At 37.3% G+C, this 23582-nt stretch overlaps 1 long non-coding RNA gene across 3 annotated transcripts in view; it reads left to right on the top strand.

The window, feature by feature from the left end:
• Positions 1–23582, top strand: part of LOC309857809 — a 112842-nt gene that overhangs the window by 19506 nt on the left and 69754 nt on the right. For all 3 annotated transcript variants that reach the window (XR_014307921.1, XR_014307922.1, XR_014307923.1), the window contains exon 2: positions 23139–23290. This is a non-coding gene — a long non-coding RNA (uncharacterized lncRNA). The remainder of the gene's footprint in view (positions 1–23138; positions 23291–23582) is intronic.

Raw genomic sequence — 23582 nt, 5'->3', positions numbered from 1 at the left:
TGTTCATCAGAGATATCATCCTGTAATTCTCTTCTTTTGCAGTGTCTTTATCTGATTTTGGCATCAGGGTAATGCTGGACTCATAGAATGAATTTGGAAGCTTTCCTTCCTCTTCTATTTTTTGGAATGCTTTAAGAAGAATAAGTGTTAATGATTTAAATGTTTGGTAGAATTCACCTGTGACGCTTTCCTGGGCTTTTGTTGTTGTGAGTTTTTTTTATTACTGATGTAATTTCATTGCTGGTAATTGGTCTGTTCAAATTTTCTATTTCTTCCAACTTCAGTTTTGGTAGGTTGTGTATTTCTCAGAATTTATCAATTCTTCTAGGTTGTCCAATTTGTTGGCATATAGTTTTTTTTATAATATTCTTATATAATCCTTTGTATTTCTGTAGTGTTGTTTGTTATTGTTCTTCTTTCATTTTGATTTTGTTTGAGTCCCCTCCCCCCTTTTTCTTGTCTCTGGCTAAAAGTTGAGCTTTTCAAAGAACCAGTTCCTGGTATTCTTGATCTTTTCTATTGTTTTTAATCTTCTATATCATTCATTTCTGCTGTAATCTTTATTATTTTATTCCTTATACTAGTTTCAGGATTAATTTGTTCTTCTTTTTCTAGCTCCTTTAGGTGTAAGGTTAAGGTTAAATATAAGGTTATTTGAGATTTTTCTTGCTTCTTGAGGTAGGTTTGTATTGTTATAAACTTCTGTATTAGAACAGCTTTCCCTGCATCCCAAAGATTTTGGACTGTTGTGTTTTTGTCTCCAGGTATTTTATTTCCTTTTTGATTTCTTGGTTGATCCCTTCATTGTTTAATAGCATGTTGTTTAACCTCTATGTTTTTGTATTCTTTCCAGATATTTTTTTCTTAGGGTTGATTTCTAGTTAAGTAGGATTACGGTCAGAAAAGATACATGACATGACTTCAGACATATTTAGTTTCTTGAGATTTGTTTCATGGTCCAATATATGATCGATTTTGGAGAATCTTCCATATATACTTAAAAAATATGTATTCTGCTGTTTTAGGATGGAATGTTCTGAATATGTCTGTTAGATCCATCTCGTTCAATGTGTCATTTGAAGACATGGTTTCTTTGTTGACTTTCTGTTTGGATAATCTATCCATTGATAAGTGGGGTGTTAAAGTCACCTACTGTTATTATACTATTATCACCTACTATTATTATACTATTATACTATTATCAATTGCTTCCTTTTTGTTTGGTATTAGTTACTTTATGTGTTTGGGTGCTCCCATATTGGATGCATAAATTTATAATTGTTATATCTTCTTGTTGGACTATTCCCTTTATAATTATGTAGTGTCCTTCTTTGTCTCTTATTACAGTCTTTGCTTTAAGGTCTATTTTGTCCAACATAAATATTGCTACCCTGGTTTTCTTTTCACTTCCAGCTGCATAATAAATGCTTTTCTGTCCCATCACTCTCAATCTGCATGTGTCTCTAGTCTGAAATTAATCTCTTGTAGGCAGAATATAGATGGGTCTTGCCTTTTTACCATTCCATCACCCTATGCCTTTTGATTGGGGTTTAGTTCCTTTATAATCAAAATAATTATTGATAGGTATTTACTTATTGCCATTTTGTTACTTGTTTTATACTTATTTTATGCTTTGTTTTGTTCTTCTCTGTTCCTTTCTTCTCCTGCTCTCTTCCTTCATGATTTGTTGGGTATCTTTAGTGATATATTTGTTGTATTCCTTTCTCTTTATTTTTTTTCATATCTATTATTGTTTTTTGTTTTGTGGTTACCATTATGTTTGTATTTAACATTTTATACATATAGCAGTCCATATTAAGTTGCTGGTTGCTTAAATTTGAACCCATTCTTTATTCCTTTTCTCCCCTCCCCCATACTTTAGGTATAGGTGTCATACTTTATATCATTTTATTTTGTGAATTCCTTGGCTGATTTTTGTAAATATACTTATTTTTACTGCTTTTGTGCTTCCTACTTTTCTTATTCCTACTTATGACCTTTTCTTTCCACTCAGAGTGCCTTTTAACATTTCTTATAGGGCTTGTTTATTTGTCATGAATTCTTTTAACTTGTGTTTGTCTAGAAAACTTTCTCTCTACTTCTGTTCTGAATGATAGCCTTGCAGGGTTTTTGTTTGCTTGGCTGGTCTGGTTTGTTTTAGCACTTTGAATAGATCATGCCACTTTCTTCTAGCCTGCAAAGTTTTAGCTAAAAAATTAGCTGATAGTTTTATGGGGTTTCCCTAGTATGCAATTGTGTTCTTTTCTCTTGATGCTTTTAAAATTCTCTTTATCATGACTTTTTCCCATTTTAATTACTATGTGTTTTTGTGTAGACCTCCTTAGGTTGATTTTGTTGTGAAATGTCCGTGCCTCCTGGATCTGGATTTCTGTTTCCTTCCCTAGATTCAGGAAATTTCCAGCTATTATATCTTCAAATAAATTGTCCCTTTTTCTCTCTCCTTCTTCTGGGATTCCTATAATGTGAATATTATTATGCTTGGTGGTGTTGCTGAGTTCCCTAAGTCTATTTTTATTTTTATTTATTTTTCTGTCCATTATTCTGTCCTCCAGGTTTCCATTGTTCTGTCTTCCAGGTTGCCAATCCATTCTGCTTAGTCAACTATTTATTCCATCCAGTATATTTTTAATTTGAGTTATCAAATTCTTCATCTCTGATTGGTTCTTTTGTGTGTTTTCTACCTCTTTGTTAAGGGTCTCACTGAAGTCTTCCATTTTTTTCCTCAAGTCTAGTGAGTGTCTTTATGATCATTACTGCAAATTCTTTCAGAGCTGAGCCCACTGATTTTTAAAGTTCCAGGTGTTAAGCTGCACTGATTATAAGAACTTGCAAAATTATACCCCTCTGGTTTTCCAAACCAAATGTTATAGGGATTCATCTTTCCTATATGAATTTCCCATGCCTGGGGTGGTTGGTGTGAGAGTATGTTTCTCTCATCTCTGTGTCCACAGCATCCCTCCCTCCTGAGGATGGTCCTGTGGGTCTGTCTAACTCATGATTTTGTGTCTACTCTTGTTACCCCTTTGCTGTGACCTCTTCTCTACATTTAGCTGTGAAGAGCCTTTTCTACCAGTCTTTGGGTCATTTTCTGGGTTATTTACACTTATGTGGGTGTTATCTAGTTTCATCTGTGGGACAAGGCAAGTTTTAGATTCTCCTTCTCTGCTTCTTTCCCAGGAAGTCATTATTTAAAATTTTTAAACATGAGAATGATCTATTCCATTTTACATTTAAGAAAATTCACACTGATGATGACATGAAGGATGGTTTGAAGGTGGTGCCATTAGAGATAAAAGATTATAAGTGTTCAAATGAGGAGCAGTAGGCTGAACTAAGACATAGGTGGAGGCCAGGGAGTGACTAGAATGATTTGAGAGGTGTTTAGGAGGTGGAATCAAAAGAATAATAACCCTGGTTATTATTATGCTGAGTCAATGGTATATGATTGCTTCATAGTTCAAGTTCCCTCTTGTGGGCTCATAGATAGTGACACCCTAGTGACAAGCTGTGGAACACAGACTGATAATTGGCATGGGGATATTTTGAAGGGAAGACAAAGTTTCTGTCCTTCACATGCATAGTTTGGTGAACAAGTGAGATATCTAGAACTTTTCCATGAGGCTTTTAAAATGCAGGTCAGGATCTCTGGAGAGATCCATGCCATAAATGCTGAAGTCATGAGCATCAACTCTATGGAAAGTGAATCGAGTGAGAAAGAAAAGAGGTAGTACCTTGAGAGACACTGCCAATTTGAGGAAAAGCAGATGAGGGGCTAGCTGAAGTTCCAGAGAAAATTCATACAAAATATCGGGAAGAGAATGGGGGGAGAATGATGTCCTTTAAACAAGTAGATGAAAGAGCTTTAAGAAGATGGCTGTTTAGAAGGGTTAAATGCTCCTGAAATAACAGGATGACTGGAGCTGGCAATTAGAAGGGCATAGTAGCCCTGTTGGGGGAGTTCCATGGAAGCATATGTTGAGGTAAAAGCTATAATAGGTGAAGAGTGGCAAATGAGATATGAGACAGTAAGCGTGAGCAACTCTTTTGCATTCTTTCTCATGGCAACAAATCAAAGCTCTGATATGAGGCCATAGTATTATGGGAAGATCTTTTTTTTTTTTTTTTAAGATTTTATTTATTTATTTGACAGAAACACAGTGAGAGAGAGAGAACACAAGCAGGTCCAGGCCGAGTGGGAGAAGGAGAAGCAGGCCTCCCATGGAGTAGGAAGCCCCACGTGGGGCTAGATCCCAGGACCCTAGGATCACGACCTGAGCTGAAGGCAGATGCCCAATAACTGAGCCACCCAAGCACCCCTGAGGGAAGATCTTATGAGATAGGAAATGGATAAGGTTTTTCTAACCTCCAGAGAAGGATTCAAGAGAGAATGGTTGATTCTGTAGGAGAAAAGTTTAATTAATGGAGTGAGGAGGTAAAACTGGGTGAGCTTCAGAGCACATGTGTAATAATCAACCTTAGCCCAAACAAGGATATTTCATTTGCTAACTAAAAAAATTATTCCTTTATTCATTTATCAAAGTTATATACACACACACACACGCATACATACATGTGTACATGTACACACACAAGATAGCAAATCTAATGGAAGTGAATGATGAAAAACAATAACCCTCTCAACCATTCCTCTTTCCCCAGTTCCATTTCACACTAAAATGTGTTTTTATACTGATGTTATAAATAATATACATCTGTTATAATTTTAGTAGTGCATACAAATATAAATAAATACAGCATATAAATTTATTTATAAACAAATAGCACATACAAATTCAAATATAAAGAAAGTAAAGGTTGCTTAAAACCCTGGCCTCCTATAATAATCACACTGAAGGGACTGTCTCAATATATGTACCCACTCTTCTTTGTTGCCCTACTTTAGCTTTATATTACTTTCTTAACCATATGATAAACCTTGTGAATATCCTAATGGGCAGCCCATGTAGTTTCTATATTTATGTAACCATATATATGTTTTGTTGGCCATTGTTTTACCAAAAAAATGAGATTGTGTAATATGCACCATCTTGCATCTTGTTTTTCTCACTCAGTATTGTGCTGTGGAATCACTCCAAGTCATCTAATATTACTCTAATTCATTATTTTACTATGTAATATTCCAATATGTGGCCATATTTCAATATATTTTAAATATTCTTTTATCAAGAACATTTACTTTTAATTCACTACAAACTGTTCTGTAATATATGTCAATGTATCTATGCTCTTTTATATTAGTACTTTTATTTCTATGGACTAGATTACCAGAGTAAAGTTGCAAGATCTAAGTGTATGTGTATTTTTAATTTTCATAGCTGTTGCTTGGTTGGCTAATGAGTTAAGTATGGTGCTTCTTCAGTGTCTCTTCCTGTCCTGCAGAGACCAGAAGGCTAGAGCTTATGCTCTGAGAATCTACCACAGCGAGAATGTGACTTAGGTTGGCCAAATTTATGCAAGACTTGAAATACAAAAGTGAGGTGAAGACCTCATTTCTACTGATATGAAATTTTTAGAATGTGTAGACATGGAAATTTTTGTTTGTGTGTTTGTTTCCCTGAAGTATCAATAACAAAAGTCCCTATGTCAAGAAATAAACCAAATGTCCAACAATAGAATGGAAATTAAATTGTAGAATAGTCAGACACTGGAGTACTGTGCACCAGTGCAATTAATTAGCTAAAACTACTAAAACTACCAGAATATCTCAAAGCCATACTCTGGAGGTAAAGAAGAATCACAAAAGTATATGTAGAGTGTAGCCAACATTTGAGGAGCCCCTCACTCCATTTCATTAGCTCAGTTGATTTCAGATAGTTGCGACGGACACTAGCAGTGACTAGTATACCAACTCAAGGTCACAGAAAGGGGCCTGTGCTTTTCTGCCTTGGGCCTTTCTCAGAACCATGGGAAGCCACTCAGCTTGAAAATGTAAAGGAGTTAAACCCCTGAAAGCAACTCTTAAAATGGAGATGAAGTCAGTGACTAATACTGTCTCCTTTTCTTTGGTCTGGTGGGCCACTTCTGAAATGTGGTTTATATGTTTTCATGGACGGTACACAACAGGCCTATGCTTCAGTTGCCCATAGCAATAACTGCAAGTCATGTTTTCTCTCTGCTCTAGTCTTTACTCCCACTCCCACACTTTTGCTTCCTGGGCTCACATCCAAAATATACTACCTACATTCAACTTCTTTTCTTGGGCATTGGTTTCAAGGAAATTCATTATGATATTATATATAATAATATGTCATATTATGACAGAGTATGGTCCCATTTGTATGCAGTTCAAAACAGGCAAGATGGTTTTGTGTTTTACATATAGGTCTATGATCCATTTTAAGTTACTTTTTGTGAAGGTGTAAAGTCTTTGTTTCTTTTTTTAATGTGGATGTCCATTTGTTCCAGCACCATTTGTTGTAAAGACCATCTTTGATCCTTTGTAGTGACTCTACTTCTTTGTCAAAGATTGTTTGACTATAGTCATATGGGTCTATTTCTGGACTCCATTCTGTTTCATTAACCTATTTGTTTATTCTTTTGCCAATACCACACTGTCTTGATCACTGGGGTTTTACAGTAAGTCTTGAAGTAGAGTGGTGTCAGCCCTCCAACTTTGTTCTTGTCCTTCAGTAATGAACGACTATTCTGGACTTTTGCCTCTGCATGTAAATTTTACACTTAGTTTCTCAATAGTCACAAGATAACTTGCTGTTTTTTTTTTAATTGGGATTGCATATTGCATTGAACATATAGATGAAATTAATGAGAACTGATATCTCAACAATATTGAATTTTCTTATCCATGACCATGGAACATCTGTAATTCTTTAGTTCTTCTTTGACATCAAAGTTGTAGTTTTCTTCATAGAGACATCATATAAATTTTTTTAGATACCATTTGGCTTTTATACTCCTAAAAAGTTTATAAATTTTAACCCAGGAAGTTTGATGACACATTTTTGTCTTGGGAGATTGTGACAATGGTTAAAAGCCAAGTTAGTTATTAAACTCTAAGTTTTATATTACCAAATGGAAGTTTTTAACCGGTACCTTCATGACATATTTACCAAGAAAGTGTCAAAAAAAAAGTCTAGATAGTCATCTTACAAAATGGGGTAAGGAATGAGATATTGGTCAGGGATATCTACTGAGGGCATAACTATTTTAACCTAACCACTTTAAAGTTTGGTAACTCCATGATCCATGATAAAAGAACTGCACCAAAATGTCCTGTTGGGGTTACTATTGCTATGAAAATGCAAGTTGGCATCTACAATCTAGTCTGACAGCAAAATCCAATGTAACTCAAGTATTCCAGTTGGTAAGCCCCAAAACATGTAAATATGATTCCTGGATTCCCTAAATAGGAGGATTTCATTCTATTTTGTGCCATAAACCATAAGCTGCAGTAATTTGTACTTTTGCTTCTCTTTTCTCTGGGGTTGTGTGACTCTTAAATAATTATGCCACTATTTATGCTCTTCCAGCTCATGCATTTCATATCTCCCATTTGTTTCTAAAGTGAATATTTCATGTGGGTTTCTAGTATCATTTTTAGTGATTCATAATCACATTCTACAAGCCAACATTTTCTGTGCTTGGTTTCAGCTCCAGCATAGTATTTTTGGAGAGCTTGTTCATCTAGTTTTGGCTTTTCATGAGGCCAAAAAATAATCCAGCGACCCACAAACAAAAGCAGTAATAAATCGGTGGATAGATGCTATGATTTAACCATGTGTTTTGTTCTCACTGAGAAAAATCTCTTGGGTAATTTTGGAAAACAAAAAGTAATGAATTTCTAAGTGATAAAGGATTGCATTTGTATAAACAGCTATTCTTTTTACCATGATATTTCCACTATATTTAGGCATTTTAGCCTCAATATTTTAAATGTAAAATCTCATAGTATTATATACAATAGGAATGTATTTCTGTGATCAATTTATGATAAAGGAGCTAAGAATATATAATGGAGAAAGAACAGTGTTCTCAATATATAGTGTTGGGAAAACTGGACAACCACATACAAAAGAATTAAACTGGACCACTATCTTATACAATACATAAAAACTAACTCAAAATGGATTAAAGACTTGAATGTAAGATTTGAAATCATAAAATTCCTAGTAGAAAACAAGCAAAGACAGCAAAAATAGACAAGTAGAACTACATCAAACTAAAAAGCTCCTGCACAACAAAGGAAACTGACAAAAAAAAATGAAAAGGCAACCCACTGAATGGGAGAAAATATTTGCAGATTATATTGCTCAGAAGGGGTTGATTTCCAAACTATATCAGGAACACATGTAACTTAACAGCAAAAATGCCAAACAATCAGATTAAAAAGTGGGCAGAGAATCCGAATAGATATTTTTCTAAAGAAAACATATAGATGGCCAACAGGTACATGAAAAATGCTCAACATCCGTGATCATCAGGGAAATGTAAATCAAAACCACAATGAGATGACACCTCACACCTGTCAGAATGGCTATTATCAAACACGAGAAAGCAGAAGTGTTGGTGAGGCTGTGGAGAAAAGAGAACTCTTGTACATTGTTGATGAGAATGTAAGTAAGTACTGCCACTATGGAAAATAGAATGGAGGTTCCTCAAATAATCAAAAATAGAACTGCTATATGATCCAGCAATTCCACTCTTAGGTATGTATCTGTAGAAAGTGAGAACACTAACTTGAAAAGATGTATGTATCTCCATGTCTATTAAAGCATCACTTACACTTGCCAAGATATGGAAATAACCTATGTGTCTCTTGATATGGATTTAAAAAATAAGAAATATATGTACAGTGGAATATTATTCAGCCATAAAAAGAAAGAAATCTTGCCTTTTGTGACAACATGGATGGACCTTAAAAGCATTATGATAAATGAAATAAGTCAAACAGAGAAAGAAATATCATATGATCTCACTTACATGCGGAATCTAAACAAAAATTAAATTAATGAAGAAAAACAAGTTAATAAATACATAGACTTTTGATTGCCTAAGGCAGAGTTTGGGAGTGGGCAAAATGGGTGAAGGGAGTCAAAAGGAACAAACTTCCAGTTATTAAATAAATCAGTCCCGGGAATGAAAATGCACATCATAGTAACTATAGTTATAATACTGTTTTACATATTTGAAAGTTTCTAAGAGAGTAAATCTGTAAAATTCTTATCACAAAAACTTTATAGCTATGTATGGTTATGGACGTGAGCTAGAATTATTGTGGTGATCATTTTGCAATATATACAAATATTGAATCATTATATTGTACATCTGAAACTAATATAATGTTGTATGTCATTTATACCTCAACAACAAAAAAACAATAAAAGGATGTACTCCTATAAATTTATTTTTATAACTATAATATTTTTAAATAAATGTGGTCAGATTTTAGCCCAGAGTATTCATTGTAGATAATTGTGCCTGGCTGGCTTTTAATATATTTAATATTTAGTTTTAGAGTTGCAAAATTGTGGTTTAATGTACCTACTTCTTTTATCATCATTTTGTTTGTGTACTATGCCCATTTTTGTGGCCCCTTCTTTTTTTATAGTGATCCCTCACCGTTTTAAAAAACACATCTGGAAATCTTAAAAAAAAAAAAATCCCAGTTAATGGACATTGACATTCATGATTTGTTTTCAATGAATTCTGCAATGATGTTGTGGTTTAATACTGGCTAACTAACAGTTCTCAGAATAATCTGATCCTGTAGGAACTCAGCAAAGTATCAAGGCTACATCCTTCTGATATTTTGACACCTGTGTCAAAGAACACACAAGTCAGTGAAACCAGCAATTTTTTTCAAAGAGATATTTCACTCTTCAAACTTGTTTTATTGAATTTGAATGCTTAAAGATAATTATTTCACCTTTTAAACGTTATGGCAAGTAGATTGTAGAGATGACCAGGTTCTGTGGCTCTCATACCTTTCAATAAAAATCCAAGAGTTTACAACACTGAAAGGTAGCAAAGTATAGTGGGAAGAGCTCAGTTTTAAATGAGAAGTCCCAACTTCAAATTCCATTTCTGCAACCTATTAGCTATTTCACCATGAACAAATTATTTAGCTTATGCTTCAACTTCTGTCAAATGGGACTCTTTGGTTTACATGGCAATTGTGAAGATCAGGTATTAGTTACCAGGTGGTAGCATTAGTGCTGACACTAATCTTGGCATATGAATCACAGTGCAAGACCATCTAATCCTAAGAGCTTCTTGCATCTTCTTCCCGATGAGGTTTACAAATTCCCATGAGCAGGTACTGTATGATGTCTCCAGGAGTTCCACAGTGCCCAAACCAAGGTTTGCGTACGTAAGATGGTCGGTAAATATTTCCTGAACTTTACTGAGGCAATCCCATGAAGAGGAAGCACCCAAGGAGGGAGGGAGCATTGTGTGTTCTAGATTCTTGCCATTGTTATGTCACAAATTTTGAATGTGTTCATTTGTCCTTCAAGGCCTGTGTTTTCCTGTTTGTAAAGCAATATTGGGTCAGCTGGCTAGAGGACGAATAAGAATATATTTTATACTGAACTTACATGAAGCCTGATGTGCTTTCTCTGGATATCTCCAAGTAGGTCACCTCCCGTTGCTGAAGTAGAAACAACTTGTTTCAAAGGAAGTAATGTGCCTATGAACCTTCTAGTCCTCTACTTCTTGTAGGGAATATCAGCATCTGGAGGTGACAGTTCTTTATTCTTATTTATCAAATCCTAAAATCTGATTTTCTTGCCAAATTAAAGATAATTACCAATTCTTTTTTCCACTTAAGCTATAGCTTTGCAGAGGGCAGGGAAGGAACTTGCCTCTGACCCTGTGTGAATTCTCATGCGAGCTCTCAAGAGAGTAACTGAATACAAATCAGATCCTTTTTTTCTGTTAAACTGAGAATTTTACTTGATCTTGCCTATTTCAAGGTTGCAATTAGGCTGTCTCCTTATAAGTATAAATCAAATCCATTCGAATTCTGTCTTGGAAAAATGGCAAATGCTCAATACCAAATTCTCTCTTTTCTATAGTCATGTGTATTAAAATTCTGGCAAGTGCCTATTTCTCATAGTGTGATCAGCTTCTCAGGTGTTCATCCTTTTCTATAATTTCTTATTTATTTATTCATTTATTTTAATTTTATTTATTTATTTGACAGACAGAGATCACAAGTAGGCAGAGAGGCAGGCGGGGGGGGGGGGGAACAGGCTCCCTGCTGAGCAGAGAGCTGGATGTGGGACTCGATCCCAAGACCCTGAGATCATGACCTGAGCCGAAGGCAGAGGCTTTAACCCACTGAGCCACCCAGGTGCCCCTGACTTCTTATTTAAAAAGTTATTCAGATGCTCCTTTCTACCAGATTCTGGTGCCCCTGATGTGATACACCAGGAGGGGGAACAGAAGCAGTATGAGGGGTTTCCAGTAGAAGTAGACTCTTACCATCTCTGATTTCTCTACTCCCTGTCCATACTTCTGACACTGGACATGTGTTAGGGTCACTGTCTTCATCAGAAAAAGTTTCCAAGGTGTTCAGATACAAAACTCGAAGAACAGTTATTGCCAATCACAGTTGCATAAGGATTGACATCTCATGCTTAGCATCCAACCATTCATTCACTCAACAAATGTTCATTGAATGGTTACAGTATCTTAGGCCCTGTGTAAAACACTTTTTTCCTTTGTTTAATTTCTTGTACTTGTTTCACTGTATCTTAAAGCTCCTCAGCTCCTCCTCAGGCAGGGTATCATCTTTCCAAGTTTGACAAGATGCTAACAATTAATGTTAGGAATGAACAGAAGGGACTGGACCTTGGCCGTAGACTTGCTGGAAAGGGAGAGGACCGGAATGAAATGGCCAAGCTGCTTTGGGCAATGTATAAGCGCAGAGTTGTCTATAGAGAATGCCTGAGAGCCATGGTGATTTCTGTCCTTAAACCAGATAAACCAAGATTTGCCACTCTGGCTCTTAAGTTCTCAATTGTAAACAACTTCACATCTGCTCTTCACAATAGAGAGAAAGGAAAGCGCCCTTACATGTTCCTGAAGGTTTTTATTTTGGTAATAACACCTAGCATGAGAACTGCCCTCTTAACTGATTTTTAAGTGTACAGTATAATATAGTTATCTGCAGGCACAATGTTGTTCAGAAGAGCTCTAGAACTTACTAATCTTGCATAACTGAAATTTTATGCCCATTGATTCACCTGTTCTCCTCATCTTCGATCTTGACCTTTCATCCCCAGTCTGCCAGATCATCAGTTTGCCATAATTTTGACTACTCTCCTGTTGGCCTTGATGATCACTGGAGTCCCAGGAGTTTCAAACCCTGCCTCAAGAAAAATTTGGATGTATTAGAAAAAAATGACAGACTTCCTTGGTTAAGTTTATCCCCTTTAGAATGCCAACAAGTGCTGAGAATGCACACAAGAGCTCTCAACCATTTCATGCTCTCCTATACACCAAAAGCCCAAGATAAAAAAACAGAAATCACTGGTAAGTTGTCCTTGGGTGCCAGCCAGTTAACATAACAAGAGTATAGCTTCTCATTCTGTCAGGAGGAGTTTTGTGCTATATAGCACCTGCCAGAAGCCTTTGCCCACAGGTGGCAAAGCTCCTGCCATCCTGAGCAGCACATGGCAGAGGGGAGGCTGCGGCTGACCTCCTTGGTAACCAGCTATGACAGCCTGACAGCAGACCGGCTGGACACTCCAGACTGTCAACAGATATGTCACAGAGTGGTTCCCAGGCTCAAGCACTTAATTTACTTTACCTAAAATAAAAAATTAGACTCTAGTTCTTTCTTTCCTTTTATTTATTTATTTTTTGAGGGTTTATCTGAGAGAAAGCATGCACACCTCCTCTGAGGGAGGGGCAGAGGGAGAGGGAGAAGGTAAGGGAGAGAGTCTTAGGCAGCCTTCCTGCTGAGCGTGGGAACCCAAACTGAACTGGGGCTCAGTCTCACAACCTTAGATCGTGACCTGAGCTGAAATCAAGAGTTTCAACAACTAACAACTAACCAACTGAGGCACAAGGGCGCCCCTCTTTTCTTTCCCTTAAAAGAAAAACTCCTTTTCTTGAAAGGAGGAAATCTAATGGGGAATCCCAATATATAAAACACAGCAAAGTAGAAGCCCTTTGGGTGACATTGAGGGTGGGTGATAGAGATGGCCTGGAATATATCTGCTTAGCTTTCTCTCATCATCCAACCCATTCAAAGACCTTCAAGTAGCGCCCTGGAATTCAGTTTGACAAACAGAAAAACTTTGGGCTAGAAAATCTCCAGTGTATCTCCATTTCACTCAAGCTCCATGAAGGTGAGGCTCTGCCTTGGTTATTCCTGAACCCTGAGGGCCTAGCGTGGTATTGGCACATCGTTAGTGTACACACACACACACACACACACACACACACACGTATTTGATGGGAAGATAAATGCAAGATTTTTTTACATGTCAGGAGTTCCAGTTATTTAGATTATACCTCCATGTGACCAGTAGAGCTGGTTTTCAGCATTCACCTCTCCTTCTGACTATACACCCTATACTACCGTCCCCCCAGCTTTTCTCTGCACACATATAAGAGCTCAGTTTTAGCTTCCTTGGGATTGCATCTAAAACACCGAATGTAAATGTCTCCCAAATGGGGAGACAGCTTGTTTATACAGGAATAATTGCTTCAGCACAGTGTCCTCTTTTACTGCAAAACTTGAAAATGCTGAGTAGTCAGATTCCTTGCCTTTGCATTAGGAAAGAATTTAAAACCTATTTCAGTCTTTTCTTTGGCCTCATGTAAAAGTAAAGCTTTTTTTCTCCCCATGGTAAGGGCAAAGCGGAGAAATCTAAACCTGACTTTTACTTTCCCTGAGCCCCCAAAATGAGCCCAGGTCATTTTGAAATGGATTTTTCCCTTGTTTCGTTAAATTGGAGCCAGTCAGAGATGAATGGATATTCCTGTGCCAGTTTGAAACTGCTGTAAAGGGTATAAGCAATGCATCTCTTTGTTGTCCCCCACCCCTCCAGCCCTCCCCTGGAGAGGGAGGTGTGAATCCTAAGAGAAGGCTGGAGGCTTCACCTGGACCCTGGGGCAAGCCATCAGGCGGCTGATTCACCAAGGAACCCGCCAGCTGGCTTGACTTCAGTACTGTTTATCATTATGTCTACTTCTTCTAAAATTTCTCTTTATTTAATCACCTAATACTATTTTTATTGGCCTGTCAGAATGTGGGGGAGAGTAGAAGGGAATTCATTTCATGTGTTGTGGAACATTATTATGGTAAAATATTAGGACAAGTCTATACCTTCCTCCTTTGAAAAATAAGATACAAAACCAATTAAAGTTAAGTGATTACTGAAATGCATCTAATTAGTTATTAACTTACACACATCAAGCTATGATGGCAGCTTTCACAGCAAAAATCCTGTTGGTGTTGATACAGAAGATAATTGATATCACAGAGGCCTCCGCTTCTCAGGCAATTGCTTAAGAAAGCACCTTCACAGCTCAGAGCCTTCTCTCCCTTTGGGTTGGGGTACATTTTCGTCAATCTGACAAGATCTGTCACATATTATCAGACAATTGATCACCAACTGCTTGCAAGTCTTAATCCATCGTTTGATCACACATCAAGAAAAATTGCTTTTTATGTCTTACGTCTTGGCCATGAGAAAGGGGAAGAAAGCAGAGACTTAGGCTTCTGGCTCCAGCTCATTACTTTTTTGCAAATGATAGATGGGTTCACTAGGCAATTTAACTTTAAAATGATCTTTTCCCCTTTCTCAAATAAGCAAATAGAAGGAGCTTTGCAGCACAAGCTGAGTGGAAAGGGAGTCTGCCTGCTGTTCCTTTTGTGTCTCTATAATAGGCGCCCATGTGTGGATGGAGGCACGGCACGTGTGCTTAGTAAATATGTATTTACTCAGTATTACTGCATCTACTTCTAAATAATAGGATTTAAAGTGGACACACACAGAGAGACTAACTTTCACTCTCCAGGACATAGCTATAATCATTTTACACATTTCTTCTAGAGCACTTATGTTATACATAAACTAATTTGAAATGACTTCAGTTTACAAAAAAAAAAAAAAAGAAAAAAAAGTATTATATAATGACACAGTAAAAAGCAATTCTAAAATAAATCGCTTCCCCCTACCATGAATCCAGTTATGTTATTGTCAAAATCCTGACCTTATGTATCTAGCAATGTATCTTCTAGCTTTCTCAGAATGGGGCACAACCTATTAATGAAGGAATTAGTCCTGTTTCTAATTCCTGATGGCTACTTAATATCAAAAAGAGAAAGTATCTGTAATTACCAATAAAGGAATAGCTAAAACCTCAAAGTTTTTGAGGGATTCCATTTAAATTGTCAACATATACACAAATACCCTGGTGATCTATAAATAGTATTTCCAAAGTTCACAGTGTTCAGACATTACAGTTGTGTTCTTTGAGGCCAGGAAGGAAAACTCGCAACTCCCCATCGCTTGTTTTCCCACCTCCCCCACACTAAAAACCTCCCTGGGACTCCCTCACTATCATGCCCTCTGTAATTTAAAGACAAAGAATTGGGGTGCCTGGGTGGTTCAGTAGTTAAGCGACTGCCTTTAGCTCAGGTCATGATCCTGGAGTCCCCGGATCGAGTCCCACATCAGGCTCCCTGATAAGCAGGGAGTCTGCTTCTCTCTCTGACCCTCTCCCCTCTCATGTTCTCTCTCTCAAGTAAATAAATAAAATCTTAAAAAAAAAAAAAGATAAAGAATTGAGAGTCAGTTTTTGCATGCTTAAGTAAAATGAAAGGTACTGAGAGGTGTATAATTAGTGCTTTTTCTGTGTCTTGGCAACTCAAGATTGACAGTGTTTCCAAATACTAGCCACTGAATTCTATAGTCAAGCAGTGTGCTGCTGGCCTGCAAGCTTTTGTTAGCAAACGGAAAACACCATAAGGCCAGGGACTGAACCTCAGCCCCTAGCACAGTTTGTGTCAGGCACAAAGAGAGTGCTCCAAAAAAAATATTTGTTCTGATGAAATGCAGATAAAATATCTAGCTTAGTTTAAACTATTGTATCAAAGTCACTTTCCTAGTTTTGATCATGTGCTTATGTAAGATGTTATCATTGGGGGAAAGTAGAGGAAGGATCCATGGGAACTCTGTTCTTTTTTGCAACATGTAGGTGAGTCTAAAATTATTTCAAAATACAATTTAAAAAAATATTTATTGAAAAGCAAATGCATCTCTAATTCTTTAAGCCCGCTGAATGTCCTATGCATTTGAGGCACTGATGTCTCTGGGTTGCAGTCTGGGACCTTTTATTTCTTGTTTTTGTTGCATCTCTTCCCACTCTTTTCCTTTGTCCCATGCCCTGATTCTGGTTCTGCCTCTGGTCCTCTAGATGTGCTTTTTCTTCTTCTTTTTTTTTTTTAAGATTTTATTTATTTATTTGACAGAGGTCACAAGTAGGCAGAAAGGCAGGCAGAGAGAGGAGGAAGTAAGCTCCCTGCTGAGCAGAAAGCCCGATGTGGGGCTCGATCCCAGGACCCTGAGATCATGACCCAAGCCGAAGGCAGAGGCTTTAACCTACTGAGCCACCCAGGCGCCCCTAGATATGCTTCTTATATTTGTTCTTTCCCAAAGTCTGGCTATTGGTCCTCCATGAAGAATTTTGGCTCAGACTTCCTCTGTCAAGATTTTCTTCTTTTGGCCTAGATTTCGTCTTTGCACCACCACTGCATCTTTCTCGTTGGCCTACTCAGCATCCAATTTCCCATTTGCCCAGCTAGTGTACGTGTGTGTGTGTGTGGGGGGTGTTGGGGAAGGGTGATGTACAGAGAGGAAATGATGAGGGGTGAGGTTGAGCTTTAGTCTGTGGTAACCTGCATCTCTGAAATAGATTTCTGTGTATAAAGAACAATTTCCTGCTGGGGAGAGACTCTCCCCGGTTTATCAGATCCATCAAATTGAACTCTTCAGCTTCACTATATATTTTGTGAAAATGCTATCAGAGCCTTCGAAGTTTAGCTTGCTCCCTATCTGTTCTCACTGCTGAGTGGCAAGAGCACGATCTCTATCACCGTAAATGACAGAGAGAATGGACTTACTGAGACCACATCCTGAGGCCAAACAGCATGGTTTGTGCATTTGTCTCAAACGAGATTTGCCTTTGGAAAATCAGCTGGGACCCTCAATGACTTCCCCACCACTCTCTTCACATAGGGACAGTTGAATGCAATGGCATTCAACACAGTCACTAGGGCCGTATTATTCTGAATCCGGCTCTGTTCACTAGCAATGCAACTAGACAAGTTACTTAATCTGTCTGTATATTAGTTTTGCCATCTGTAAAGTGGCAATGATAATTATTCCTAGTTTATAGGGATCTTGTGAGAATAGTAAGTTATTATTTTGAGAAGCACTAGGCTCACCCATAGTTGGCACTCAGTGAATGTAACTGCTATTTTCTAATGCCTTTTCTACTTCTTTCCTATATTTCCCCCTCTACTGCCTCCTTATAAGGGTTCAGTATGGTGGCTTATGCTTAGAAATAAGAATTATTATTATTATTATTATTATTATGCTTTCAGCACTTCCCTAAACTTCTGGAAATTATAGAAGACAATCAATTGAGTCTCCAAAATAAGGTTGGAAATTTATCAGTATCAAAAAAGAAATAGAATACAGAGTCACTCACATTTCTGAATCTACCAACTGAATCCCTGTTGGGATGCAGGCTGTAATAGAAATGCTGGTGGGCTTTGTGGAAACATGACCACATACCTGAAACTGGTTGTATCTTACAATGCTCTAAACTGGGGGAGGCCAGGGTGGATTTGGATTGGACTAGAAGTCAGACCGCTGAGAAAGATAGCCTTAGAGGCATGGTCGAATATTGTCTTATCTTGTCTTTTCTTTTCATAGCATTTTATATTTATATTTTATATTTTATAAATATTTATATTTATATTTATATTTACATAGCAAATATAAGCTGAACATCGATACCTGGCTGACTGTAGCTCCCAAATGTTAAATGTGATGTTTAGAGGCATAAAACACTCTGATGTAACTATGACTATGGAATGGAATTGTGTTTCCAAAATCTTCTCGGTTTTCCCAGTTTTTGCTGCAGCGAGCGCTAGTGGCTAACACTTGAATTAATGGCGTCCCAATCCCAGGCAAATGGCATCCAATCCATTCTACCTCTTCCAACCAGCAATACAAAGTAATGAAAACTTGTTGCCTGAGTCCTTTCTCATTAGCTCTGGAGATGAAGATTGAAAATAATTCTTTGGTTGTATTTATTAAGTTTATATGATCCGCTTTCCAAGAAGCATTTAGAACAAACAGTGAGTTATAGCGAAAACCAATGTGAGCGAGCAATAGACTCAAATTAGAAGAGGTAAAATTAAATTTTCATGTATCATAAATGAAATATCCATTAGGGACTTCTCAATGACCTTCAGGTTCAGCAAATTCTGTATTAAAACTTCCAGCCTGAAAGATAGGAATGCTGGGCTCGACAACATGCATGGCAGGTACTGTGGAGGAAAAGGCCCAGCCAGCCACAGTAAACAAATGTAACTAGTTTTGGAGAAATGCTATTGACAGTAAAATTCTAATTTTACTCCAGCTCCCAGAACAGATGTACCTCTGAGTCCATAGACTGCAATACTTAACTGCAGCTACTCAGCTGTGACCTTCAGCCCCAGGCTCACTGCAATAAAATTTTCATGCAACCATATGGAAGAATATTTTAATAGAGATTTACTGTCAGTAACTGTCCCAAAGGAGCAAATAAGGAAGCTGTAACATATTGCGTACAGTAAATCAAGGGGACTTCAATGGAAAAACGAAACCTCCCGGAGGCAAGCATCTTTAAAATTACAGGCAACACTTTGTACAAATATGTGTACAAAGGACTAGATATGCACTCAGTTAAGTAGCTCAAAATGGTTTCGATTTGCAGATATATTTATTTAGAATTTATTTATTGGATTTTATAAGTGGCAAGCACTTACCTGTCAGGGCTGAATGCCCATGTATCCCCCTTCCCTGGGGCAAAACGGAAGTGAGGGAGGGGTGACTTTAACTGAAAGTCTTCCCCAACCAGGGACTATGGCAGGCAGCATAAATTGCACCCTCTCTATGGCCAGGTTTACTTCAATTTAGGATGAGGTATTAAGCACAGGGACAAAATATTCCCTTAGCCAGTATACAAACAACACTGAATGAGCTATTTGAACGGTTAAAAATTCAGCTTAAACAATAAATGGGGACACGTGTTGATTAAAACTCCCCATGGAGCAGAATGCGTTCAGAGTCCCTACATGAGTCCTTGATTATGTTTTACCCAACATTTTTGCGTGTAAAAATGTCTCCTTTTTTGTGAAGCTATAAAATGGCAATCTTCGTCTAAATGGGTCTTGGGCTCGTTGGATTCAGTAAATCAGATCTCGTACCCTTCTCCTGACCCTGTATTTATTTGGAGACAGGAGTCCACGGCACAGAGCCACAGGTGAGCCAAGAAGGAGGGAAGGAGCCTGAGCATGTCACCTACACGGCTCCACGCTTCAGTTCACTTAGTTACCACCACTGCACCATTTCCTTGCTCGGCTTCAGCCCTTACTGTTAAGAGCATTTCAGTTTCAGATATTTGTTTCCTGAGGGCAAACAAGCAGCCATCTCCCCCTCTACTCAACTGATGGAAACTCTAATGCGAGGGGCAGTAATTCAGAGATAAATAGACCGAACACTGCCCGTGACAGTTCATATTTTATGGTGGAGAGAAAGCCTAAAACTAAAAAACCCTTGTGTGGGAGGCATAGCACAAATGCTTCATCCATGGTACATAATGAAGGAAGATGTCTTGGCATCAAACTGAAAATCAAAATATCCAAGTGACCGTGAATAGGAGAATCGGGTGATAAATCTTTATGTTTTGCTAAATGCCCGTGGGTTGTCACATTTGACAATGAGGAATAACAATAGAAGAATTGTCATATCTGATAAATGTGTCTTAGGCATTCCATTCTTCTGTGGAAGTGGTCCCAATTACTATAAAACACAGGTAACACGCACGCGGGTACAGATTCAAAAACAGGTTAGGTTACACACTGAGAGTGAATTATCTTGACTAATCAGAACCTGGTTGGAAACTGTCATACAATAGGAAAAAAGCTTGAGACGTTAGTTCATGCTATCAGATTAATGTATAAATCATGTTACATGGCTAACGATGAGTTCGTTACCCACCGATTTTCCCAGTGTTTCAATTACTGTACTTTTTCCGCAGTTGGATATTGTATTCTCCGGACTCTTTAATGATACTCTATTTCACATTGAAATTGAAGTTGAAACTAGAAATCCTCCTCAAAACATGTGGGTTTGGGGATACAAATGTATGCATGATATGTGCAGCTTGTTTCTTTGAGAGAAAGGCTGATTGGGATGAATCTCCAGAGATCTTGCATTATTGGGCTGTAACCATGTTAGGAATTACTCTTTTTGTCTTTATAAGGGATAGAATGGGCATGTAAAGACAATTTTTGTCTGTGTTTAATTTCGTGAATTTACCAAGAACGGTGAGTCATGTCTTACTTTTTTGATCCCATCTCTAAAACAAGTGATGTCAGAATGCTTACTCATTAAAGGCATATTTCCCTCCATCTCCCGGAAGGCTCAATGACCTTGGCTAACTCTGTACCCAAAGTTTTTGGTAATCTTGGGCAGTATAGCTTGTCCCTCTCCTCTTCAACCCACTCTCTATTCTGGCAAGTTGGTTTTCTCTTGACCTCCACAGATTCTATATTTAATTTGTCACACCCTCAGGTCACATGACTCCAGGATAAAATTATTTTCCTTCCTCTGTACCTCTCCAAAACTTAGCTTTTGTTTAAGACTGTTCAGAGCTCCACATACCCAAAGAATTCTATCAAACTGCTCTAAGCCCATCACAAAATGCTAAAGGCCAAGTCATTTTCTACTGCGTAGCTAATACATTCTGAGACTATTAATAATTGTTTAATAAATACCCATTGATAATTGATTTCTTGATCTTTTGACCTTCTTTTATTTCTTTTCACCACTTTGCCATTTACTTCAGACTTGGACTTCTCCCAGAGAACACAAAAGAATGTATTCTGAAGAAGTTTTTATTCTTATTCCTTCCACTGGGAACATGGTAGAAAGTAATCATTACTTAATGTAATTTTCCACATATAGACATTGTTTTACAAGCTACAAATAATGTGAATAAAATGTAACTATATACCCAACAAACAAACAAAATCTCCCAAATTAAAAGCAATATACAGCTGGGATGAATAAAATAATTTGTTAATTAGGAAAGTATTCGTGATAGATAGCAAGCTCCTCACAGCTGGAACTTATCAAACAAAGACTAACTCAAGAATCTGGGAGACAGGATTTCCATAAAGAATGGGAGATTAGGTTCAATAAATCTGGGGTCTCTTCCAAATCTGAGATTCTATGATAATTGTCTGAATTTAACCAATTAAGAAAATGATTTTAGTAGTCTTATGAGGTAAGTTTTTTATATTCCAAATATTTTAAAATTATAGAGGGAGTTAGGAGATTAATTTTTTAAAAAATCTGAAAATAACAGGTCATAAATTGATTGACTTACTAAAGTCAAAAGAATGGTTTTTTAAAGTGGTATGGGCATGTGGACCTAGCCACAAAGTACTTTGAAATCAATCTTATTCTTAGAACATGTATCTACAGTTTAATTAATTTGTACATGTAAATGGGATGGCTACTGTGCACATTTTAATAAACAAATATTTATGTGCCCGTTGGTCTTGTCAATTTTCCTGTGATGTGTTAACCTTGGGTATGTAAAAAGAAGTAGTGAAATGTATTGCCCTCTTGGGAGTCCAGAGAGCTGTGCTAGTGCTGTGGTCCTCTACCAAGGTCAGGAAACTTATCTTTGCATGGTCATACTTTTAGACATACAGAACTGATCTTTCACAAACAGGCACCAATGCAGACAAACCCAACTACAGACCTTCCGCATTTGCTCTTTTTATTTGTTACCTGAATTTTACTGGTTGCTATATCCCATTATCTAGAATTTGGGGATATAAGATGCTTGGGTTAAGTAAACAAAACATATAATGACTATCATTTCTTTTTCATTTAAACTTAATTTTTTAAAAGATTTTATATATTTATTAGAGAGAACACAAGCAGGGGGGGAACAGCAGGCAGAAGGAGAGGGAGAAGTAGATTCCACATGGAGCTTGGAGCCCGATGGAGGACTCAATCCCAGGACCCTGGGATCATGACCTGAGCTGAAGGCAGATGCCTATCTGACTGAGCCACCCAGGCGCCCCTCTTCTCCGTTTTAATGTAATCTTTAGATATGTGTCCACAGAAACCATGAAATTTTGTCTTATCGTTATTTGGATTTCTGTGTTGTCAGGGTGTAATGATTTTAAGAATAGGGGTGAAGATGTACTTATCTGAAAACTGTACAGTTGTGTACACATGCAGTATACATATGTAAGACTTGGTAAAACTTCATTAATTTGTAACAATTTAGGAAAGTTTTAGTTAGAGGATCCTTAAAAATTAATTCAGCACAACTTCTTTCAACCAAATAGAATGATATACTTTCTGCTTTATCAGTGTCTTTGAAGCAAGTATATTTGTTGTTTACAAGTACAAAGGTGCTTTGAAAGTGTTTGAAAGGAGTTTATTCAGTAAGGCTAATGCTGTAGATGGAATTATTTTTGCTCTTTGCTCTTCTAATTGGGAAAGCAGATTTTTTTCCCTTGGAAATGTAGGAAACTTCTATCTTACCTGAAAAAACACACGATTTTTGAATTAGTAATGTATTTGAATCAAAACTTTGTTACATATTAAGAACATCTGGAGTAAATGTGGTTTATAGTTATAAACCCAGGTATATATTATGGTTAAATGGAACGTATTTTGGTAAAAACTAGTCTAATTCCTTCTGAATAATTAACACGCATCTACTTAGTTAATTGGTTCAAGTTTCCCGACTCACAGTTCAATGATGCGTTTTTCATGAACTTGTTGGATATTTTCATCCCACCTTCTTTTATCCAGGATCATCCATAAATGTCCCGAGACACAGCAGAGGGCCAAGAATGGCATGGTAGGCAAAAGACAGAGGCTCTGAGTCCACAACTGGATTTCTGTTTGGACACTTAAGAAGTGACATCAAGAGCAGCAACCTAGCCTACTGCACTCATGGTGAGGTAAGGAGATCCCAACCATAACTATGAAATAACCTTGGCCTCTCCTGAAGTAGGCTATTGGTTCAATCCAATGTAATGGTGGTGTTGTTAATATTCTTATCCTTGATGTGATTATAATTATTTGATATAATTATTCTAACTAAAATCACTCATGCACAACTCCCTTGTGTGGGGGGAAGCAGCCAGTAAAAAGCATGAAATATTTATCTGTAGTGTGGTTTTAGTTTCTCTCCTTACCCTCTTGTAGTTAGCTGCCCGAGTCTTATTCAGTGTGACAGAAGATCATCGTAGA

The sequence above is a fragment of the Mustela nivalis genome (assembly GCF_964662115.1).
Source record: "Mustela nivalis genome assembly, contig: HAP1_SCAFFOLD_1316, whole genome shotgun sequence".
In the NCBI taxonomy this organism is placed as follows: domain Eukaryota; kingdom Metazoa; phylum Chordata; class Mammalia; order Carnivora; family Mustelidae; genus Mustela; species Mustela nivalis.
This window is presented reverse-complemented; position numbering and strand designations above follow the sequence as displayed.